At 42.4% G+C, this 25,834-nt stretch overlaps 1 protein-coding gene across 2 annotated transcripts in view; it reads right to left on the bottom strand.

Annotated features, from left to right (window-relative positions):
- Window positions 1-25,834, bottom strand: part of LOC140725757 (muscleblind-like protein 1) — a 757,760-nt gene that overhangs the window by 302,693 nt on the left and 429,233 nt on the right. Inside the window, exon 3 of one of the 2 annotated variants that reach the window (XM_073041625.1) lies at window positions 22,642-22,776. The gene's annotated coding sequence lies outside the window, so the exon portion shown is untranslated. Of the gene's footprint in view, window positions 1-22,641; window positions 22,808-25,834 lie in introns of those variants that run through there. The other variant, XM_073041626.1, reaches the window with a different exon arrangement.

Genomic DNA, 25,834 nt, shown 5'->3' with positions numbered 1-25,834 from the left:
CATGACAACAATGGTTTTGTTTTACAATGCAGAAGAACACCCACTGAGCCTTTGCCAGCTCTTTAGATCAATTCCAGCAGTACCAACAATAAGGTGCCTATTCGGGAATGCTGCCAATTGGCACAGTTCAGGCTGCAGAAGTACAGGCTGGGGGAGACAATGAAGCGCGTACAGCCACTGTAAAGGCTCTGTGGGGAAGCACTACGGTCAGGGCTACTAGATATCAAGGGCTGAGTCAGGTGGAGAAGCCCCCCAAATTGAGGGTAGAGTTTAGAAGAATGAAGGGGTATGTCATTGAAACTTATAGAATATTGAAAGGCCTAGATAGAGTGGGTGCAGAGAGGTGTCTGCTATAGTCTAGGACCAGGGGGCACAGCCTCAGAGGATGTCCCTTTAGAACAGAAACGAGGAGGGATTTATTTAGACAGAGAATGGTGAATCTGTGAAATTCATTGCCTCAGGTGGCTGTGGCAATGGGGTCTATTTAAAGCAGGGGTTCATAGGTTCTTGATTAGTAAGGGTGTCAACGTTATTGGAAGAAGGCGGCAGAACAGGGTAGAGAGGGATAATAAATCAGTCATGATGGAATGGCGGAGTGGACTCAGTGGGATGAATACCCTAATTCTGCTCCCATATCTATAAATATTTTGCATAATTTCTCCTTCTGTATATATATTTCTTATTGTAAATAAGGCTTATTGTTGAAAAAGAATCTGCTGGAGAATCTCAGCAGGTTAATCAGCCTGTGTATTAGGAAAGGACTTTTTGACGTTTCCGGTGAAAACCTTACATTAGGACCCATTCCCCCACATACTTCCCTGTCACGCATTCTCCCTCTCATGTCCTTCAACTCCATTTAATCCTGAAGTCACTAACGCTAGGAGCAATTAACTAATTAACCAACCAATCATTACATCTTTGTACAGGAATACAGGAAGGAGGTAGAGAGCTTAGTCACGTGATATCATGACAACAACCTTTCCTAAACGTCAACAAAAATAAAGAGCTGGTTATCGACTCCAGAAAGGGGAACTGAGCACATGCTCCTCTCTACATCAACGGTCTTGAGATTGAGATAACTGAGAGCTTCAGGTTGCTAGGTATGAACATCATCAATAGCCTATCCTGGTTCAAGCGTGTTAATGTTACAGCAATGTCTCTACTTCCTCAGGAAGCTGAAGAGGTTTAACATGTCACCATTGACTCTTGACAATTTTATCAATGTGCCATAGAAAGCATTCTGTTTGGATGCATAATGGCTTGGTAGGCAACTGTTCTGCATGTAACCACAAGTACAGTAAAGGGTTGTGGATACAGCTCAGCATATCACAGGAGCCAGCCTTCGCTCTACAGATTTTCGCTGCCTCAGTAACCAACCAGCAAAATCAAAAACCCACTCACCTCGGGCATTCTCTTTCCAACCCTTTCCCATTAGACAGAAGATGCAAAAAACTGAATGCATGTACCACCAGGCTCAAGGACAGCTTCCATCTTACTGTTATCAAAATCTTGAACGGAACTCTTGTACGATAAGCTGGACTGTTGGGCTTCGAATCTACCTTGTATTGATCTTGCACCTTCTAGGTATCCTCTATCCCCTCCCAACTTCTTATTCTGGGGCTTTCCCCCTTCCTTTCTAATGCTGAAGAAGGGTCTTGCCCCAAAACATCAGCTGTTTACTCTTTTCCATAGATGCTCCCTGGACTGCTGAGCTCATTCAGAATTTTGTGTGTGTTGTTTTGGATTTCCGGCATCTGCAGAATTTCTCGTGTTTATGACTTGCACTTTATTGTTTACTTGCACTACCCATTTTCAGTACATTTTCATTCTACATTGGTGCTGCTTTACCTTATTTCAGCACAATGCACTATGTATGAACAATATACATGTCAAGCTTTACACTGTATCTAGGTACACGTGACAACAATAAACTAATTCCTACACCAATTATTGGAATGCAGGAGAAGAGCACCTGAGAAGGTCCACATGATCACAGGGAGGATTTACAGAAACCCCGCACAGGGAGTAGCCAAGGCCAATTCCCTTAAGTAGTGAGGTAGTAGTGCTGAATATTGTGTCACCTTAATATTGTGATGAGATTCTTCCTGTCCCAGCTCTGAAGACAATGTTGCTGCCTATTAATAGAAGCTCTGACAATGATGTTATTGTGATGGTCTTTATAACATCTAATGATAAATGCTGTTTATACTGGCGAGAATCCATCCATCTGAGCCATTCCATAGTGCTTGACTTTATGATTTCTGTCAAATCTGTGTCGTGGCAGATGGAATTCAATCCGGAAGAGTGTAAAGTGACTCACTTTAGAAGGTTGAACATCAGGACAGAATATAGGGTTAATGGCAGTATTCTTAACTCCGTATGTGTGAACAGATGCATCCTGTCCATCGATCCCTCAAAGCTGTTATGCAGGTTGATAGGATGCTTAAAAAAGCATATGGTGTGTTGGCCTTTATTAGCCAGAAATTGAGTTTAAGAGCAGTGAGATAATGTTGCAGCTCTATAAAATCCTGGTTAGACCACACTTGGAGTATTGTGATCAGTTCTGGTCGCCTCATTATCAGAAAGATGTGGAAGTTTCAGAGAGACTGCAGAGGAGATTTACCAGGATGCGGCCTAGATTAGAGAGGATGCCTTATGTGATAGACAGAAGGGTGACTTGATAGATGTTTACAAGATGACAAGAGGCATAGATAAAGTGGACAGGCAGAAACTTTTTTCCTGGAGCAGAAATGGCTAAAATGAGGGGGCATAATATGAAGATGATTGGAGCACAGTATAGGGGAGATGTCAGATGCAACTTTTTTTTTACAAAAAGAGACAGTGCATGGATCAAACAACACACACAAAATGCTGGTGGAACACAGTAGGCCAGGCAGCATCTATAGGGAAAGGCGCTGTTGACGTTTCGGGCCGAGACCCTACATCAGGACAAACTGAAAGGAGAGATACTAAGAGATTTGAAAGTAGTGGGGGGAGGAGGAAATGCAAAATGATAGGAAAAGACCGGAGGGGGTGGGATGAAGCTAAGAGCTGGAAAGGTGATTGGCGAAAGTGATCCAGAGCTGGAGAAGGGAAAGGATCATGGGATGGGAGGCCGAGGGAGAAAGAAAGGGGGAGGGGGGGAGCACCAGAGGGAGATGGAGAACAGGCAGGGTGATGGGCAGAGAGAGAGAGAAAAAAAACAGAGAACTAAATACGTCAGGGATGGGGTAAGAAGGGGAAGAGGGGCATTAACGGAAGTTAGAGAAGTCAATGTTCATGCCATCAGGTTGGAGGCTACCCAGCCGGTATATAAGGTGTTGTTCTTCCAACCTGAGTGTGGATTCATCTTGACAGTAGAGGAGGCCATGGATAGATATATCAGAATGGGAATGGGACGTGGAATTAAAATGCATGGATCATACTGCCTGACGTAGTGGCAGAGGCAGATACATTAGGGACATTTTAGAAACTCTTTGATAGGCAATGGATGAATGAAAAATGGATGAATTTGTGGAAGGGAAGAGTTAGATTGATCTTAGAGTAGGTTATAATGCTGGCACAACATTCTGGGTGGTAGGGCCTGTACTGTATTGGAATGATCAATGGTCTATGAAACCATTATTTTATTACCACAAATTCTCATTGAAATTACTTGGAAATATATCTGCAATTCCTTCCCATAAGGGAACATAAGACATAGGAGCAGAATTAGGCCATTCAGCCTATCAAGGCTGCTCCACCATTCCCTCATGACTGATCCCGGATCACACTCTAACCCATATTCCTGCCTTCTCATCATACCCTTTGATGCCCTGACCAAACAGGAGACTATCAATTTTTGTTCTAAATAGATATACGCTCTTGGCCTCCTTCGCAGTCTGCGGAAGAGCATTCCACAGATTCACTACTCCCTGGCTAAAAAAAAATCCTCCTTACCCCTGTTCTAAAGGATTGCCCCTCAATTTTGAGGCTGTGTCCTCTAGTTCTAGACACCCCACTATAGGAAACATCCTCTCCACATCCACCTCATCTAATCCTTTCACCATTCGATAGGTTTCAATGAGATCCCCCTGCATTCTTCCAATTTCTAGTGAGTACAGGCCCAAAGCTGCCAAAATCTCCTCATGTGTTAACCCCTTTGTTCCCGGAGTCATCCTCCTGAACCTCCCTTGGACTTTCTGATACGCTAGATAACGCATCTTATCTGAGATACAGGGCCCAAAACTATTGACAAAACTCCAAGTGTGGCGGAACCAGTGTCTTATAAATCCTCAGCATTATCTCCTTGTTTTTATGTTCTATTTCCCCTTGAAATAAATGCTTACATTGCATTTGCCTTCTTTACCACAGAATCAACCTGCAAATTAATCTTCAGGGAGTCTCGCACAAGGATTCCTAAGTCCCTTTGCAGCTCTGATCTTTGAATTTTCTCCCCATTTAGATAATAGTCTGGTCCTTTGTTCTTTTTACCAAAATGCGTTATCATACATTTCCCAACACTCTATTTCATCTGCCACTTTTTTTACCCATTCTTTCAATTTGTCTAAGTCCTGCTGCAATCGCATTGCTTCCTTAGCACTACCTACCCCTCCACCTATCTTCATATCATCTGCAAATTTTGCCACAAGGCCATCAATTCCATTATCTAAATCACTGACAAACAATGTGAAAAGTAGCAGTCCCAACACTGACCCCTGAGGAACATCACTAGTCACTATCAGCCAACCAGAAAAGCCCCCTTTATTCCCCCCCCCCCCCAATGCCTCCTGTCTGTCAGCTATTCCTCTGTCCATGCTAGTATCCTTCCTGTAACGCCATGGGATTTTATCTTATTCAGCAGCCTCATGCGAGGCACTTTATCAAATGCCATCTGAAAATCCAAGAAAATGGCCTCTCCTTTGTCCACCCTGCTTGTTATTTCCTCAAAGAACTCTAACAGATTTGTCAGGCAATATTTCCCTTTACTGAAACCATCTTAACTTTGACTTATTTTATCTTTAGTTTCCAAGTACCACAAAACCTCAACCTTAATAATAGACCTCAACACTTGGCCAACTACTGAGGTTAGGCTGACTGGCCTACATTTTCCTTTCTTTTCTCTTCCTCTTTTCTTAAAGAGTGGAGTGACATCTGCAATCTTCCAGTCCTCTGGGACCATGCCATAATCAAGTGCTTTTTGAAAGATTGTGACCAATGCATCCATTATCTTTTCAGCATCCTCTCTCAGGAGTCTGGAACGTAGTCCATCTGGTCCAGTTGACTTATCCATCTTAAGACCTTTGAGTTTGTCTTGCACTTTTTCCGTTGTAATGACAATGGCACTCACTCCTGCTCCCTGACACTCACGGACCTCTGGCACACTGCTAGTGTCTTCCACCGTGAAGACTAATGCAAAGTACTCATTGTGTATCTGCCATTTCTTTGTCCCCATCACCAGCATCGTTTTCCAGTGGTTCAATATCAACTCTCACCTCCTCTTTACTCTTTATATAACTGAAAAAATCTTTTAGTATCCTATTTTATATTAATGGCTCGTTTGTCCACATATTTCATCTTTTCCATTCTCATGGCTTTTTTAGCTGTCTTTTGTTGGATTTTTAAAAAAATCCAACTTCCCACTCACTTTTGCTACATTATATGCCCTTTCCTTGGCTTTTATGCAGTCCTTGACTTCCCTTGTCAACCAAGATTGCCTACCCCTGCCATTTGAGAACTTCTTCCTCTGTGGGTCATATCTATTCTGTGCCTTGTGGACTATTCCTAGAAATTCAGTCACCTCTTCTCTGCTATCATCCCCACGAATATCCCTCTCCAATCCATCTAGAAAAGCTCCTCTCTCATGCCTCTGTAACTCTCTTTATTCCACTGTGATATTGATAAATGAGACTTATTCTTCCCCCTCTCAGATTGCAGTATGAATTCAATCATATTATGATCATCGACTCCTAAGGGTTCCTTTACCTTAAGCTCCCTAATAAATTCTGGATTATTACACAACACCCAATCTAAGATAGCCTTTCCCCAAGCAGGCTCAAGCACAGGCTATTCTAAAAAAAAAATCTCATAGGCATTCAACACATGCCCTGTCTTGCGACCCGATACCAACTTGATTTTCCCAAATCCCTTGCATATTGAAGTCCCCATTACAATTGTGACATAACGCTTATTACATGCCCTTTCCAGCTCCATTTACAGTCTCAACCCCACATCTTGGCTACCATTTGGAGACCAAAAATGATTCCCATGATGTTTTTTATCACCCTTGCAGTTTCTTAACTCCACCCATAAAGATTTGACGTTCCCTGACTGAATGACCCCTCTTTCTGAAGATGTAAATCCATCTCTTACCAACAGAGCCACACCACTGCCTATGCCTTCCTGCCTGTTCTTTTGATACTAAGTATATCCTTTGATATTAAGCTCCCAATATGACGTTCTTTTTGCCATGACTCATTAATGGCCACAACATCATACTGAGCAATCTCTAATTGTGTCATGAGTTCATCCATCTTACCAATGCCACATCAAAATATTGGCACTCCCCAAATCATAAAAGGAATGGTCTCATCACTTAGTTTGCTCCATTTCAAATAAGCAGCTGACTGCCACTCTTTCAGGGGATAAGTGGTGATGGGCTGTAACTGCAGTATTAACATTATAAACTAAATTTTACAGCATATTAACAATACTTCATTATAGCCTCTGAAGGCAGCTTTTTGATGTGAACGAGACAGTGAATATACCTCCAGGATTAGTGATCACTGAGTACTTTCTGAGTGATTTTTCTGTCTTCCCTCTTCAATAATTAAACAGAGATTAACTATTAAAGTTTAATGTAGATCCCCTTAAATAGAAAACAGGAAAGAAATGACACACACATTTACACTACGCGCTTCATTTCTTTTGTACAGTGTGGGCAGGCAGCCATTTGTTCCCCTTCAGAAGCTTGAAATGGAGATGTTGCTTCTTGAACAACTGTAGTCCACATGATAACAATATGCCCACTGATATGGTTGAGTAGGGAGTCCAACTATTTAGACCCAGAGGCAAGGCCAGAAATGGTGATAAATTTACAAGTCAGGGTGGTGTGTGACTTAGAGGCCAAATTGCAAGAGATGACTTTCTAATATCCTCAACTTAACCCTCCTCCCAGGAGAGTTAAATCAACACAATCAACCCCCCAGAACCCCCACATGCATATCACCTAGTGTCATGTTATGTATATACAATCAATTACTTGTACAACGTATTTGAGAGGATTGCTTTTATATTTATAGTTATTGTAGCATTTTTTGTACCTTTATTGTGCGTTATTGTGTTTTTTATGTCGTATCAGATCTGGAGTAACAATCACTTTGTTCCCCTTTACACTTGTTTACTGAAGAATGCCAATAAACAATCTTGAATCTTGAGAGAGAGATGCTGTCAAAGAGACTTTGTGGGATGTTGCAGTGTATTGTGTAACATTTTTACACAACCAGTCACAGAATGGTTACAGTATGGAATGAGATCATTCGGACCATCAAGTCTATACTGGCTCTGAGAGAAATTCAGCTCATCCCACTCCCTTAGGAATTCTCCAGGGTCCTGTCAATTAACTTATTTCTAGCTCCTTTTCGAGGTGGTGAACCTGTAGGCTTTATTGCCACAAATGGCCCTGAGTCATTGAGTATTTTTAAAGCAGAGATTCTTGATTAGAAAGGGTGTCAAAGTTAAGGGAAGAAAGCAGAAAAAGGGGTTGAGAGAAAAAATAACTCAGTCATGATTGTATGAAGGAGCAGGTTTGATGGGCAGACTGGGCTAATTCTGCTCCTATGTCTTATGTCAGCACATTTCAGGAACCCGCCACTCTCTGCGCTAAAAACACATCCCTCACATTTCCATTGAAACGACCCCTTTTCATCTGAAAAGCATACCCTCTTTTATTTGACATTTCAACCCTGGGGAGAAAAGATATTGTCTGTTTACTCTGGCCATGCCTCTCATGATTATAAACTACTATCAGATCTCCACTCAGCCTCTGCCACTCTAGAGAAAACAACCCAAGTTTGTCCATCCTCTGGTTATAGCACATGCTCTCTATTCTAGCCAACATCCTGAAAAATCTCTTCTACATCCTTTCTAAAGCCTCAACATTCTTCCTATAACGAGGTGAGCAAGACTGTACACAATACTCCAGACGCAGCCTAACCAGAGTTCTGTGTTTCTTCCATTCTCTACCTTTATTGATAATCCCAGGGATGTGAGTACTCTATTAACCACTTTTACCACCTGCCCTTCCACTTTCTTTGCTCTAAGTTCCAGCATCTGAAGTCATTTCTGTCTGCAAACTAAGTGCAGCCAGATCATTTTATCAGGTGAAGTTCATTCAGATACACTCACACTCTGCACTTACAAGCAGATAGTAATCGCCTCACTACACCATGGAAATTTAGCTTTTAATAGCAATCTAACACACACATACCTACGCTTTTCATCAACATATTTCCTGCTCAAGTCTCATCAACCAAAAATGAAAGGGGAAAATTGACGGTGGTGTGTTACCAGACATTGCACATTTATTGTGTGGTCCACATCTTATTGCTCTTCAGAAGTCCAAGCTCAGTCAGAACACACAGAACATAGAATATTAGAGCACAGTACTGTAGATGCGCTTCTGCCCACCATGTTATGCTCACCTTTAAACCTACTCTAACCATTCTCTACTCTACAATTCTCATTTATCTTTCATCCACACGCCTAGCTAAGAGTTTCTTAAATGCCCTTCATACATCTGCCTCCAGCACCACCCCTGGCAGGGCATTCCACCCACTCACTGCTCTCTGTGTCAAAAACATACCTCTAACATCCCCCTTATACTTTCCTCCAATTACCTTAAAGTTATGCCCCCTCATCTTGCTGACATTGAGAGAAAGGTTGCCATCATGACACCAATGTGTACGTATAGATTGACTGATACATTTATTTTGGGGCAAAGCACAGTAACAGACTCTTCCAGCTCAATGAGCCCACACCACCCAATTACACCCATGTGAACCTATTAATCATAATAAAGATTAACCTAATAACTGTAATTGAATGTAATAACCAAACAATTAGCCGCGCATCTTTGGAATGTGGGTGGAAACCGGAGCACCAAGAGGAAACTCACATGGTCATGGGGCGAACACACAAATTCCTTACAGACATTGGTGGGAATTGAATCCATATTGCTGGCACTGATCTAGCATTATGAAAACTACTATGCTAGCATGCCAACCCCCAATGCCACATCGCTAGGCTCTCTATTTCCTTTATACCTTTTGACTTCCATCTCATGGACACTCCTGGCCACAGCTTCAATTGATTCGCGTTCTGTTCTTCTCATGATGCTGAATGCAGGATGATGATTTGCTCCTGATGAGTGATGATTAATATAGATAGGTAAGCCTTCCAATCAGCCTAAAAAAACATAGTGGTTGCAGTCCGGTCCATCACAGGAAAAGCCCACCCTACCATTGAACACATCTACAAGGAGCATTGCCACATGAAAGCAGCATCCATAATCAAGTCTCCTGCCTCCCCCACCCACATCGTGCTCACTTCTTGCTGCCACAATGGAAAGTAGGCACAGCAGCCTTGGGTCCCACAGCACCAGGTTTAGGAATAATTATTACTCTACAACCATCAATCAGGTTTCTGAAACAATGTGGAGAACTTCATTCACCTCAACACTGAACACATTCCACAACCTATGGACTTGCTTTCAAGCTCTGTATCTCATGATCTCAATATTATTTATTTTCTATTATTATTTGGGTTTTTTTTTTTGTATTTGCACAGCTTGTCTTCTTTTGCTGATTGGTTGTTTCTCTTTTTTCATGTGTAGTTGTTCATTGATTCTACCATCGAATGTGAATGCCCACAGGAAAATGAATCTGTGACACAGAGTGTATTTTTGTATGTAGGTGGCCTTCTGCTGCTGTAGCCGATCAGCTTCAATGTTTGTGCATTGTGCATTCAGGGATGTTCTTCTGCACACCTCTGTCAAAATGTGTGGTTATTTGAGTTACTGTTGCCATCCTGTTACCTTGAACCAGTCTGGCCATTTTATTCTGACCTCTCTGATTAAGAATGCATTTTCACCCGCAGAGCAGCCACTCACTGGACTTTGTTTGTTTTTCACACCATTCTCTGTAATCTGTAAAGACTGTTGTGTGTGGAAAAACCCAGGAGATCAGCAATTTCTGAGCTACTCAAGCCACCCTGTCTGGCACCAACAATCATTCCACAGTCAAAGACACTTAGATCACATTTCTTCCTGGTGTTTGGTCTGAACAACAACTGAACCTCTTGACTGTGTCTGCATGTTTTTTCTGTATTGAGTTGCTGCCACATGATTGGTTGATTAAATATTTGCATTAACGAGCAATTGTACCAGAGTAAATCATAAAGTGACCAGTGAGTGTATGTACAATGATAATATATTTACTTTGAGCTCCTATTGCACTATCCTCACTCACTTCCCTTTAGCTTGAGCACACTTACACCCTCCCCAATTCCGGTTTTAATTCATACATCTTGAAACCTTCTAAATTTCACAGGAGGATTCTTGGTGGTTTGTGTCCAATTTAGGGTAGAACTTATTTTACATTCCAACATTTTCCTTTGACCTGTCAAATTCTTAGCCACAGCACAGAGCATAGTAGTTTACATTTGGTGTGGAGACTCTGGGTTCAAGTTAAGTACTGTAGTACTTTTGGCCAGCACCACACTGTGGTATTTTCCTAAATGCTGGTCTGTTGAAATTCCATCTTTTGTAGGAGTTATGGGGCTTGGTCAGATGTTTGCTATAGAAATATATATAGGGGCGTCTTTTTAAAACGGAGATGAGGAGGAATTTCTTTAGCCAGAGAGTGATGAATCTGTAGAATTCTTTGTCACAGGCAGCTGTAGAGGCAATGTCTTTATGTATACTTAAGGCAGAGGTTGATAGATTCTTGATTGGTCAGGGCATGAAGGGATATGGGGAGAAGGCAGAAGATTGGGGCTGAGAGAAAAATTGGATCATCCATGATGAAATGGTGGAGCAGACTCAATAGGCCAAGTGGCCTAATTCTGCTCCTATATCTTATGGTCTTATATATACACGTTACGGTGAATTCCGGTTAACTGAGGCAACTACTTATTTGGGATGACTCTCAAAGACCAAAAGCTAATCAGGAAAACAGCCAGGATTCCCTTCATGTATCTGAGATATTAGGACAGGAGACTGTTGCGGAACAGTTTTTAACCAACATCGGACACATGAACTTATGTGACCGTTAGACACTATATTGGGCTTAGAGTAAACGATTTTTAAATAGCACCAATTGCATGTGTTTGTGTTGAACATCAGTGATTTTTGTCACTGATAGTTAACATAGAAACATAGAAACATAGAAAATAGGTGCAAGAGTAGACCATTCGGCCCTTTGAGCCTGCACCGCCATTCAGTATGATCATGGCTGATCATCCAACTCAGAACCCTGTACCTGCTTTCTCTCCATACCCCCTGATCCCTTTAGCCACAAGGGCCATATCTAACTTCCTGATGTGTCCCAACAAACCAGAACCCATTGTGTGTGTATATATAAATATGATGGTGGTGGGAAAGAAGATGTTCCTAAAATGCTGAGTGTGCATCGCCCTGCAGCAAAAGGAACATAGGAACTTTGACTTCTGTTTCTGTAGCTGCTCCTGCAGTCTGTTCCTCTTAGAACTTAGTCAAAGATAGTATGGACTTGTGACTAAGCTCAGAATTGAAATGTAACATAATGTGCTAGAGGAACTCAATTGGTTAAGCGGCATCTATGGCCGAGACCCTTCATCAGGATCCAATGCCGAAAGTTCTGCCGAGCTCCTCCAGCATTTTGTGCGTTACTCTGGATATTCAGCATTTGCAGAGCCTCTTGCATCGCTGAATCCAAGGACTGTCCTTTCAAAGAGAGAGGTTAGCGCAATACTTCACAGCACCAGCAAGCAGTGTTGGAAGTTTAATTCCTGCCTTTGGCTGTGGGAAGTCTGCATAATTCTGCACTGGGATGGCTCCATGTGCGGCTGCTCTCTACCCATGTACTCCACCACACAACCGGCATCTGACACTGAGTCTGGACAAGTAACATGTTCCTATACTCAAACCACCCTTACTTTATCATTTCCTATATTATCACCTCATGTACAGACACTCCTGTGTCTAGCATCACTTTATGGACATACAATCAATCTATGTATATAAGCTACCTTAAGAATTTATATTTATTGTGTTTTTTAAATTTTGTTCTTTATCTTACTGTGTATTTTTGTGCAGCATCAGATCCAGAGTAACGATTATTTCATTCTCATTTACATTTGTGTACAAGAAATTACATTAAACAATCTTGAATCTTGAGTAGCACACACAAAATGCTGAAGGAACTCATCAGGACACGCAGCATCTATGGAAATTAATTAAGAGTTAACATTTCAGGATGAGACACTTCATCAGGACTGGAAAGGAAGGGGGACTAAGCAGGTAAGGGAGGAGAAGGAGTACAAGCTGGCAGGAGGTAGGTGAGACTGGCTGAGAGGAAAGCGGGTGGGTAGAGGAGTGGAGAATGAAATAAGAAGCTTTGAGGTGATAGATGGAAAAGTTAACATGCTGAAGAAGAATAAATCTGATAGGAGAGGAGAACAGGAAGGAGGAGGACCATCAGAGGGAGGTGTTAGACAGGTAAGGAGAAGTGAAGAGGTGAGAAGGGAGCCAGAATGAAGAATGAGAGAGAAGGGGAAGAGAGAGAAATTACGTAAGTTAGAGAAATCGATGTTCATGCCATCAGATTGGAAGCTGTCCAGGCAAAGTATGAGGTGTGGACATGTAAGCTTGGAGGCCACAAGCTCACATGTCAGAATGGGAATGGGGATTGGAATTTAAGTGGTCGGCCGCCAGGAAGTCCTGCTTGTTGCAAATGAAGTGAAGGTTCGTGACAAAGTGGTCTCCCTACTTTACTGAAGTCGAGGGAACTGCACTGGGAGCATCGGATCTGGTAGATGATCCTGAAAAACTCACAGGAGAAATGTTGCCTCAGCTGGAATGACTGTTTGGACTCCTGAATGATGGTGAAGGAGGAGATTAATGGGCAGGTGTAGCACTTATTATGCCTGCAAGAGTAAGTGCCTGGAGACAGGTCCATGGGGAGAGGGGAATGGACAAGAGAATCATGGAGGGAGCAATCCTTGCAAAAAGCAGAGAGTAGGGGAGAGGGTAAAGATGTGTTTGTTAGTAGGATCCCGTTGGCAATGGCAGACATTGCGGAGAATGATGTGCTGGATCCAGAGACAAGTGGGGTGATAGGCAAAGACGAAAATCCTTGTCCTCCTGAGTCCAGGAATCAAATTTATAACAAGTGATAAACTGGAAAACAAGATGTAACACAACAAGTCTCTGCCCTTGAGGGGTGAAGGATATGGTCTCCAATGAGCAGAATAGCTTGATGCTGCTCCTATGTCTTCTGGACTATGGACTTGGTGGACTATGGACCCATCAAAGCTGACTGAAATTGTAATTGGAAAGTGCCAATTTCAACTACCAGCCCAGCCAATTAATACTGAAATCCCACTCTTATGAGGCACTCTGCTGCTTTTCTTTGACACTAGTCTCGATGTGAAATGTTGCAACCTGCTTCTAACGAACCATGATTAACATCATCTGATATGCTAGATCCTGTCTCAGTTTCCCGGAAGGCAGACAGACCTTAGTGGAATCATTCACGCCCTCTGCGAACCCAGTCCTATTTCCTTGCCTTGCTCCCTTTCCCTTGTGCTATCATCCCCTTTGTCATTTGATGCAGAGTGATGCGGCTGTGACCACCCCTACCTCAAGGCTCCAGGGCGTTCTGATTCCCTGTGACTATACTATTCTCCCTTGGGTGCTCTGGGTTCCTCCTACATCCCAGAGACATTCCAGCCAGCTAATTCAGTATCTCATCAGTGTATCTAATTGGCTAGAAGAATCAAACAGAGGTTATTCTGCATGTGAGAGAAGAGGTTGCAGGAGCACAGAGAGTAGAGGAGAAAGAGGGTCGGGTTGATGGGATTACATTGACCCAAAGGATAGAATGGCCCCCATCTGTGCAGTATTCAGTATCACATCTGTTCTGTCCTATTCTTCTTCCTCCTATTCCTTGCCTCTGCACTTACTTAGTATTTACTCTCAGTGGCCACTTTATTCGGTGCCGCCTGTACCTAATAAAGGGTCACTGAGAGTATGTTTCTGATCTTCTGCTGCTTAGTCTATTCACTTCAAGATTTGATGTGTTGCTGCGTTCAGAGATGCTCTTCTGCGCACCACTGTTGTAACATGTGGTTATTTGAGTCACTGTTGCCTTCCTGTCAGCTCGAACCAGTCTGGCCATTCTCCTCTGACCTCTCTCATTAACAAAGTGTTTTTGCCCACAGAACAGCCACTTACTGAATGTTTTATTTGTTTTTTGCACCATTCTCTGCAAACTTTAGAGTTTTCTAAATGAAAATCCCAGTAGATCAGCAGTTTCTCAGACACTCAAACCACACTGTCTGATACCAACATTCATTATATGGTAAAAGTCACTTAGATCACATTTCGTCTCCATTCTGATCTTTGTCTGAACGACAACTGAACCTCTTGACCATGTATGCACACTTTTATGCATGGAGTTGCTGCAACCTGATTGGCTGATGAGATGTTTGCATTAACGAGCAGGTGTACAGGTGTATCTAATAACGTGACCACTGAATGAATACCAGCAACACTCCATTGACACTCAACAAATTTTATTGATGCACCATAGAGAGTATCCTATCTAGATGCACCAGGGTTTGGTATGTCAACTGCTCTGCACAAGACTAAAGAAACTGCAGAGAGTTGTGGACACAGCTCAACACTTCACAGAAACCAGCTTCTCTTTCCTGAACTCTGACTACATTTCTTACTGCCTCAGTAAATCAGACAGATTAGGGAAAGGCCCCACCCATCCCAGTCATAACAAACTCCCATTTCTTGAATCCATAAATATCTCCTTCTACCTTGTTAAAGCAGCTGGCATAATAAAAGACCCCATCCACCCTGGGCTTTCCCTCTTTTCCCATTGGACAGAAGATACAAAATCCTGAAAGCACATACCACCAGGCTCAAGAACAGCTTCTATTCTGCTAAAAGGCCAATTATAAGACCATAAGACACAGGAGCAGAATTAGGCCATGCAGCCCATCGAGTCTGCTCCGCCATTGCAGCATGGCTGATCCCGGATCACACTGAACCCCATACACCTGCCTTCTTGCCATAACCTTTGATGCCCTGAGCAAACAGGAAACTATCAATTTTTTCTATAAATATATCCGTGATCTTGGCTTCCATCGCAGTCTGTAGCAGAGCATTCCACAGATTTACTACTCTCTGGCTAAAAAAGGATCCTTCTTACCTCTGTTCCAAAGGGTCACCCCTCAATTCTGAGGCTGTGTCCTCTAGTTCTGGATAGCACCCACCACAGGAAATGTCCTCTCCACATCCACCCTATCTAGTCATTTCAACATTCAGTAGGTTTCAAACAGATCCCCACATATTCTTCTAAATTCCAGTGAGTGCAGGCTCAAAGCTGCCAAACGCTCCTCATATATTAACCCCTTCATTCTTGGAATCATGAACATCCTCTCCAATGACAACACACCCTTTCTGAGATATGGGGCCCAAAACTGTTGACAATACTCCAAGTGTAGCATGGCTAGTGTCTTATAAAGGCTCAGCATTATCTCCATGCATTTATATTCTATACCCCCTGAAATAAATGCCAACGTTGCATTTGCCTTCTTTACCATAGACTCAACCTGTAAAATAACCTTCTGTGAGTCTTGCACGAGGACTCTTAAGACCCTTTTCACATCTGACATTTGAACCTTCTCCCCATTTAGGTAATAGTCAGCACTTTTGTTCTTTTTACCAAAATGCGTTATCATACATTTCCCAACTCTATATTCCATCTGCCACCTTTTTGTTCCATTCCAGTTTGTCTAAGCTCTGCTGCAATTGCATTGCTTTCTCAGCACTACCTACCCCTTTACCTGTTTTTGTATCATCCACAAATTTTGCCACAAAACCACCATTATCTAAATCATTGGCAAACAAAGTGAAAAGTAGTGGTCCCAATACTGACCTCTGAGGAGCACCACTAGTCACTGGCAGCCAACCAGAAAAGGCCCCTTTTATTCCCACTTATTTCCTCCTGCCTGTCAGCCATTCCAGTATCCATGCCAGTATCTTTCCTGTAACACCATAGGACTTCATCTTGCTAAGCAGCCTCATGTGTGGCACCTTATCCAACACCTTCTGAAAATCTAAGTATATGGCATCCACTGCTTCTCCTTTGTCCATCTGCTTTTCACATCCTTGAAGAACTCTAACAGATTTGTCAGTCAAGATATCCACTGAGAGAAACCATGCTGGTTTTGACTTATTTTATCATCAGTCTCCAAGTACTGCAAAACTTCATCCTTACTAATAGACTCCAACACTTTTCCAACCACTGAGATTAGGCTAACTGCTGTTGGAAGACGACTGAATGGCGTGATAATATGGAAACCTGACCTCACAATCTACCTCATTATGGCTTGCATCTTATTGTCTGCCTGCACTGTACTTTCTCTGTAAGTGTAACAGTTTATTCTGCATTCTGTTATTGTACCATCTCAATGAACTGATGTGATTAAACAATCTGTGTAGATGGCATGAAAAACAAGGTTTTTCACTCTGCAGTAGTACATATCACGATAATGAACCAATTACCACTTAAGCAGTATATCATGTGCCTCATGTTATATCTGGCTTCACGATTCTCTGGAGAACACTGAGACTGTGAAAGGTGCTATATTGATTTAAGTTATGTATACTTCAATGTGGATTATTCAAAATGAACAGTGCAATAGAACCTTTAAACAACCATAAAAATATGGTAAATTGGAGCATGAAACACTCGAATTATGGAGTATTCCACCCTTTCTAATTAATAACCTATCAACTTCCACTTTAAATATACCCAATGACTGAGACTCTACAGCTACCTTTGGCAATGAATTCCATAGATACATCACCCTCTGACTAAAGAAATTCCTCCTCATCTTTATTGTGGAGGGACATAGTTCTATTCTGAAGAAGTAACCACTGGTGCTAGACTCTTCAACTATCAGAAAGATCCTCTCCTCATCTACACTATCTTGGTTTTTCAATATTCAATATGTTTCCATGAGAGCCCCCCAACCCCATTCTTCTTCTAAAGTCCAGCAAGTACAAGCCCAGAGCCATCAAACACTCCTCATACGTCATTCACAGGATCATTCTCTGAACCCTCTCCAATGCCAGCAGATCTTTTCTTCAATAAGGAGCCCAAAAGTGCTCACAATACTCCGTGCGGTCTGACCAATGCCTTACAAAGCCTCAACATTACATCCTTCCTTTTATATTCTAGTCCTCTCGAAATGAGCGCTAACATTGCATTTTCCTTCCTTACTATCAACTCAACCTGCAAATTAACCTGTACAAATAATCCCAAATCCCTTTGCATCTCTAATTCCTGATATGCTTTGCATTTAGAAAACAATCTATGCCTTTTAATACTCCTTCTACGCTAGTTTATGTCTTAATTTGACACTAAACAGCTCCTATAAATCATCTGAGCATCTCTACTTAGGGGGGATTTTGAGGACTGGAATAGAATACAGCATGCATTATCCAGGATAACATTTGATCTATGAGAATTAAAATGCAAGGGTAGATTTTACAGTCAAAATTTGCAAGAATTTATTATGAATAATCTGATCAAAGCATTCGAGATATCAATTTTAGAAAGTGAACTTCTCCACCGATCATTCAATACCTCAAAAGTAGAAGATACAAAAGCTGAAAGCATATACCACCAGCCTCGTAAACCCCGATATTATAAGACAATTTAATGTTTCCCTAAGATAGACTCTTGACCTCACAATCTACCTTGTTTTGATCTTACACTTTATTATCTACTGCACTACATTTCCCCTGTAGCTGCTGAACTTTATTCTGCATCCTGTTATCGTTTTACCTTTTACTACTCCAGTGCCCTGTGTAATGATCTGATCTGTATGAACGATATGCAAGACAAGCTTTTTATTGTACTTTAATTTGGAAATGGAATTGGGATAGGTGAAGCAGACTCAATGGGCTGAAAGGCCCATTTTTCCTGCTATTTCACATTCCAATTTTGAAATTAGAAGGACTGGGAATACTAAATGCACATTCATGCATTTGAGCAAGATGCAAAAGAATAACATAATTTCTATGGGCACAAACTCAGAGTGTTGCAGTGTTACATTCATTCCACACTAACATAAGGAAGTGAATATTGTAATATATCAAAACAAGATAAGTGAGACTCAAAGCTGCAGAAATGTGGTTTTTGAGAAGAATGATGTTAATATCATGGAAGGACAGAGGAACGAATGAGGAAGTGCTGCAGAAAGCTGGAACGAGAAGAGAGCTGATATCATCAGTCAGGAAATGGCAGCTGGAAATTTGAGGACCTGTACTGAAGAAAGAAAAGCTCAAACATCTTTCAGTGATGGGAAATATTGATGGAAGAAAAAGTTGTGGTCAACAGTGCATGACATTCATGAGCTACATCAAGGGATAGACAGGTAAATGTTTTGAAAAACTTAGAACTTCTCAGATTAAGGACAGGTGAAAGACCATGATGACCCACCTCTCATGACACGGCACATAATGATGATGATGATGATGTCTTATGGAATTGGTTTATTATTGTCACTTGTAGTGACAGCAATAAACCAATTCCAGTTCCAGTTCCACACTGATTCTGGCCGCTTAGGGAATTCAGTACGACTGGGTAAAGTCCAAGAATTTGAACAAAACCTTTCAAAAGTGAAGTTCAGAAAGAACGCCACATGCAGAGAATGTGGGAAGATTGGTAATCTCATTTACAAGAAGCTGCTGGGTCAACTCTTCATTGTAATGTTAATCACAGGAATTGAAGGATGTGGAGCCAGGCCAGTGGATGCTGGAGCAGACTTGTAAGAGTGAGTGAAGCCTGAAGGGTCACACCAGAGTTCCCATTTAGTCCACTTGTCAGGTTGTGATCATAGACATAATAGCATAATACACTCACTGTGCGCTGTGTTGTATGATATGGGCGATTATGGTCTTTCCACGACCCATGATTGTTTTTGGCAAATGTTCCTACAGAAGGGGTTTGCCATTCCTTTCTTCTGGACAGTGTCTTTACAAGATGGGTGATCCCAGCCATTGCAAATATTCTTCAGAGGTTGTCTGCCTGGTGTCAGTTGTTGAATAACCTGGACTTGTGATGTGCACCGGCTGCTCATGCAACCATCCACCACCTGCTCCCATGGCTTCCCATGACCCTGATCGGCGGGGGGGGGGGGGGGGGGGGCTAATCAGGTGCAACACCTCACCCATGGGTGACCAGCAGGCTAGTGGAGGGAAGGAGCACCAGTACACCTCTGGTAGAGACGTATCTGTAGAATAGTGGTCACGTTATTCGATTGCAATGCAGAAACCTGGACTGTTCAGTTCCTACAGTGGAAGCTTTCCTCCTCTCTTTGATGGGAGTTCTGTAACACCCTGTCTCAGTGTTCACTCTCTGCGACTCTCTGTCAAACCCATCACATTCATTATCCTTCCTTTTGTTCCTCAGATCCTTCTCTTTATTCCATGTTTTACTGTCCTCACCTGTCAGTTTCCACCTTCTTCTGCTCTTTATGTCTTCTACCTGCCACCTTCTTACAATATTTCCTTTTCCCCTCTCTCCCATCCACTCACCTGGTTTCACCTAACGGAAGCCAGTGCCCCTCCTCACCCTGCCCCAACCTTTTATTATGATTTCTGCCCCCTTCTTTTCCAATTCTGATGCAGGGTCTCAGTCTGAAATACTGACTTTTCTTTTCCCTTTATAGTTCCTGCCAGATGCTGAGCTTCTCCAGCATTTCATGAGTGTGTATCGCTCTGTTCAGTTGCAATCCCACCGTGGCAATTGGGAAGCTAACATTCATGTCATTAGAACAAGATCAATAATAACAACCATGAAACAACTGAACAGTTACAGTTACAGTCAGAATCACTGACATATGTATGAAGCTTGTGGCAGCAGTGTGAGACATAAGAATTACTAAAAGTTACAATAAAAGAGAAAAAAACGTAACAAATAAACCAAAGAGGAATAGTGAGGTAGTGTCCAAGGACCATTTGGAGATCTGATATCAGAGGGGAAGAAGCTTCCCCTAAAACGTTGCGTGTGGGTTTTTGGTCTCCTGTTCCTCCTCCCTGAAGACAATGCTGAGAGGAAGGCATGCTTCACATGTTGAGGTCTAACTAATAGCTTTGGTGATGGAGATCATCTGTTTAAGATGGCGACAGAACTCCCATCAAAGTGAGGAGGAAAGCTTCCACTGTGTTGGTAGTTTGGGTTGAGGCGTTTGATGTTGTGCTGGCCACCGAGCTTGGCAATCGGCTTGCAGACATTTCCTCACCAGTTGAGGCGATATCCTCACTGTGCATTTGTTGGTGTTTCTCTCTGGGAGTGCTCTCGTCCTGATAACTCTGTAAACAAACATGTTGAAATAGACGCTATCTACGAACTGCTGAGAGCCAAAGAAACTTGGGCCAAGAGAATTCAAAAATATATCCCCTCCGAAATAAACTATGCATAGTGTATGACTAGATGTTTCAGTTTTGGTTCAGTGTTGGTATTGGTAGAGCCATAGAGTCAAAGAAAAGGACAGCACATAAGCAGACCCTTCAGCCCATCTAGTTTGTGGCAAACCATTTAAAACTGACTATTTGTTTACTATTGTCACATGTACTGAGATGCTGTGAAAAGCTTGTCTCGCATATCAGGACAGGTCAGGTCAGGTCAGAATTCTTTGCATTGAGGTGGAACAAACCAAAAGAATAACAGATCCAGTATTAAACTTTAACAGGTACAGATAGTCTGTGCACGTAAACAAAGTGCAAGATCATAACGAGTTTGATCTATCTCAGCAGCAATTTAATAGTTTTATTACAATGGGGTAGAAGCTGTTCTTGAGCCTAGTGGTACACGCTTTCAGACTCTTGTACTTTCTGCCTGATTGGACGGGGGAGAAGAAGAATATCCAGGGTCAATGAGGTCCTTGATTATGTTGGATGTTTTACTGAGGCAGCGAGTAGCATAGACAGAGTCCGTGGCGGGTGGCAGCTGGCTTCTGTGATGTGCTGAGCTGTGTCCACAACGCTTCAGTTTCTTGTGGTCACCTCAGAACCATTGCTATGCCAAGCCATTATCCATCCATGTACTGCGCTACAGTTAAAAGCTTGTTTTGCATACTGTTTATGCAGATCAGATCAGTACACTTTGCACTGAGGTAGAAGGAGGTAAAACAATAATAGGGGCAGAATAAAGTGTAGCAGCTACAGAAGGTGCGTAGTGTCAGTAAACAATACAATGCAAGGTCATATGAGGTAAATTGTGAGGTGGAATCCATCTTACTGTAGTAAGCAATAAGTTACTAGTTTCATTACAGTGGGGTAGAAGCTGTCCTTGAGCTTGGTAGTATGTGCTTTCCGGCTTTTGTATCTTCTCCCCAATAATAGAGGGGAGAAGAAAGAAGGTCCATTCAAGTGAAGTAACGACATGGTTGTGACATTATTGCACCACTGATTGTTTCAACATGTGCAGGGGGTTTTTTTATGCAAAAGATACTCTTGTAAAACGACAGAAGAATCTTCTGTTGCAGGCGGAACTCCCAGCAGCCAGTAATGCAGAAGTGTAAAAGCAGAAACAGTGTTTCCAAATGTTGGAAGAACTAAAGTGTTTGAGGTACCCGAGGCCATCTCTAATGAAGTCACACACTGAACACAAACCCACACCAATTCAATGTCTCTCCCCGCCCTCGTATGCTCTGCCTCACTTCCTGCCACAGCTGGACTGAAAGATCTCCAGCCAACAGATTTTAATGGGGGGGGGGGGGTGCCTTTATTTCAGGGGATTCTGCATTCAAGGGTCCAACTTCAGCCAAAAGTTGAAGCAATCTGCTTTGCTTTGCTGGATTGCATCGCCACTCTCCTCATTGCAAGATGTCGGCTCCCTCTTTCAACACCATCGCGCCATCTTTTAAGGGGAAGTTGATACTGTACTGCATGACAAGGAAGTTGCCTTCAACGGAATCCCAGCGACTCCAGGAAACAGGCATATCTTACAGTGACTCCACAGTGACCGATAGAGTCGCTCCTGGTCTACAACTCCAAATTGAATCCCTCCCAACCCTAGAAGCTGCAGTTCTGAACTTTTTGGGTGGCCCTGTGGAATGAAGGTATAATGTGGTAGATCGAGCTTGTTTCCTGCCCTCGCAGCTATCAGCTCACATTGCAATGAAAGGCAAGGATTCATGTCTGTGGCTGGTGGACTGGACCCACAGTAAAGGCAGGCATTCAATGACTAAAGTGACTAAAAGTGCTCATGTAATTGTCACTGCGTCACCAGCCACTCAATAATCCCGAAATCTTATGGCACAAATAAGCAAACTTCAAACAGAAGTAACCCGAGGATCAACTTCGAAAACACTGACCTGCTTTCTCCTTCACCGTTGCTGCCTCTTCCTTGATTCAGTCAGAGAGCAGATCTGGAGGATTTCACCCGTGGGGGTGCTGCTGTCTGCTCTCTGGGTTTAGAACTTCTGTGGGAGTCCGAGGATGCAGGTGACCTGGTTGGGAGGGGAAGGAGAGAGTGGCTTTGAGTCAGATCCTTGTCAGACAGTATGGGTCCACGAGCACCAAATTAGCCACTCAGAACCAACCACCCTCCCTTGCTGGTTACCATGACAACTGACCAATTTTTGAATATATTATAATTTTTAACACTGGCTTTAACTCCTTGGGTTGTTGTAAAAGTGCACATCAGTTTTCATGAGGCACAATAAATTCCGGAAAACTCAAGATCCTAAGACCCATCGGGACAATCTAACATTTTTGCACTTTATTTCTCTTAAATCGACTTTAACAGACCCTGCCGATTGAACCAATCAGGAGTCGCATTAAATGTGACTTTGGTTTTAATCTGATTGCTGCATCTGCCTTTGCAAGAGAAGAAGAAAAAAACCTGACACTTCTTCCTGGAATATGGGCAGTGGTTTCTGCCACAGGCGCTGCTGCTGCTTTCTTCACCGAGCTGACTGGTGTGTCACTGAGTGATAAGGCTCATAGCGAAAAAAAAACCAGGCCACAGCCTTTATCACTTCACCCTATCACCTAAAGCACAAAGAGCTGCATGTTTGTGCAGGGTACTTGATGTAGAGTTGATTGTCTAACTCTCTCTTACACACACACACACACACACACACACCACACACACACACACACACACACACACACACACACACACACACACACACACACACACACACACACACACACACACACACACACACACACACACACACACACACACACACACACACACTTCTCCTGCACATGCACTTGTACTTGCATACTTTATACACACTGTGCATGTACAAACATTAAGTAGACATGCACAAAACGTACAGTAATGAAATATGCACACAGATGTACACACATCATGCAAACACTAAGACCACAAGTGGCAAAGTAGTGGTTAGCACAACGCTTTACAGTACCACTGACACGAGTTCAGTTCCCACCGCTGCCTGTAAGGCGTCTGTACGTTCTTCCCATGGCTGCGTGAGTTTCCTCTGGGTGCTTTGGTTTCCTCCCACAGTCCGAAGATAAAGCATTTGGTAGGCTGATTGGTCATTGTATATTGCCCCATGATTAGGTTAGGGTTAGGTCGGGGGTTACTGGGCAGCATGTCTCGAAGGGCCAGAAGGGCCTGTTCCACATTGTATCTCAATAAATAAACAAAGACGTAGGAGCAGAATTGGGTCACTTGGCACATTCAGCCTGTTCCACCATTCCATCATGGTTGATTTATACTCCTTCCAACCCCATTCTCCTGCCTTCTCCCTTAGCCTTTGACCCTTTGACACCCTGACTAATCAATGACTTATCAACCTCCACTTTAAATATATTCAATGACCTGGCCTCCAAAGCCATCTGTGACAGTGAATTCCACAGGTTCACTACTCTCTACCAAAAAAATTCCTTCTTATCTGTTCTAGATGGACACTTCTCTATTCTGAAGCTGCATCCTTGGTCCTAGACTCACACACTATAGGAAACATCTTCTCCATATCCACTCTCTCTAGTCCTTTCCATATTCAATAAGTTTCAATGAGATCCCTCCTCATACTTCCAAACACCTGTGAGTATGGCCCAGAGCCATCAAACACTGCTCATATATTAACCCTTCCATTCCTGGAATTATTCTCGTGAACATCCTCTGAACCCTCTCCAATGCCAACATAGTTTCTTCTTAGATAAGGAGCCCAAAACTGCTCACAATACTCCATTGCAATCCAATCAATGTCTTACACATCCTCAGCATCGCATCCTTGTTCTTGTATTCTAACCTTCTCGAAATGAGTGCTAATATTGCATTTGACTCAACCTGCAAATTAACCCATGGGGATTCCTACGCAAAGAAGCCAAAGTCCCTGAATGCTGTATTTTCTTCCCATTGAGAAAACACTCAATGACTTTACTCTTTGGAATTACCAAATTGCATGAACATAAACTTCACTACCCTGTATTCCATCCACCACTTCTTTGCCTATTCTTCCGGTCTATCTTCATCCTTCTACAGACTCGCTGCTTCCTCAACATTACCTAACCCTTCACTTATCTTTGGCTTGTCTGTAAACTTGGCCACAAAGCCATCAATTCCATCATCCAAATCATTGCCATATCATGTAAAAAGAAGTGTGGAGCTGGTAAACACCACTAGTCACCAACAGCCAACCAGAATAGGTCCCCTTTATTCCCAAACTTTTCTTCCTGCCAATCAGCTAATTTTTTTTATCCATGCTCATATCTTTCCTGCAATCCCATGGGCCCTTACCTTGTTAAGCGGGATCATGTGCAACACTTTGACAAAGACTTTCTGAAAATCCAAGTAAACAACATCCACTGATTCTCCTTTGTCTATCTTGCTTCTTATTTCCTCAAAGAATTCCAACAGATTCATCAGGTAATAATTCCCCTTAAGGAAACCATGCTAACTTTGGACTATTTTATTACGTGCCTCCAAGTACCCTGAAATCTTATCCTCAATAATGGACTCCAACATCGTCCCACCCGCTGAAGTTAGGCTAACTGGCCCAATAATTTCCTTTCTTCTGCCTCCCTTCCTTAAAGTGCAGGGTGATATTTGCAATTTTTCAGTCCTCCGAAACAGTTCAAGAAACTTGAGATTCTTGGAAGATCATTACTATTGCCTTCATTGTCTCTTGAGCTGCCCCCTTCAGAACCCTGGGATGTAGTCCATCTGGTACAGGTGACTTATCTATCTTCATACTTACAACTACTCAAGTATCTTCTTAGTAACAGCAACAACACTCACTTCTGCACTTTGACATTTTCGTGTTTCTAGCATACTGCTAGTGTCTTCCACAGTCAGGATTGACACAAAATACTTATTCAGTTAGTCGCCATTTCTTTGTCCCTCATTACTACCTTTCCAGAATCATTTTCCAGTTGTCCAATATCTATTCTCACCTCTATTTTACTTCTATATACTTGAGAAAAGTGTTTGGTATCCTCTCTTACATAATTGGCTAGCTTGCTTTCATGTTTCATCTTTTCTCTCCTTATGACTTTTTAGTTGCCCTCTGTTTGTTTTTAAAAGCT

Source organism: Hemitrygon akajei, chromosome 3 (genome assembly GCF_048418815.1).
Source record: "Hemitrygon akajei chromosome 3, sHemAka1.3, whole genome shotgun sequence".
Taxonomy (NCBI): Eukaryota; Metazoa; Chordata; class Chondrichthyes; order Myliobatiformes; family Dasyatidae; genus Hemitrygon; species Hemitrygon akajei.
The sequence above is the reverse complement of the archived record's forward strand: the minus strand, read 5'-3'. Positions and strand labels throughout refer to the sequence as shown.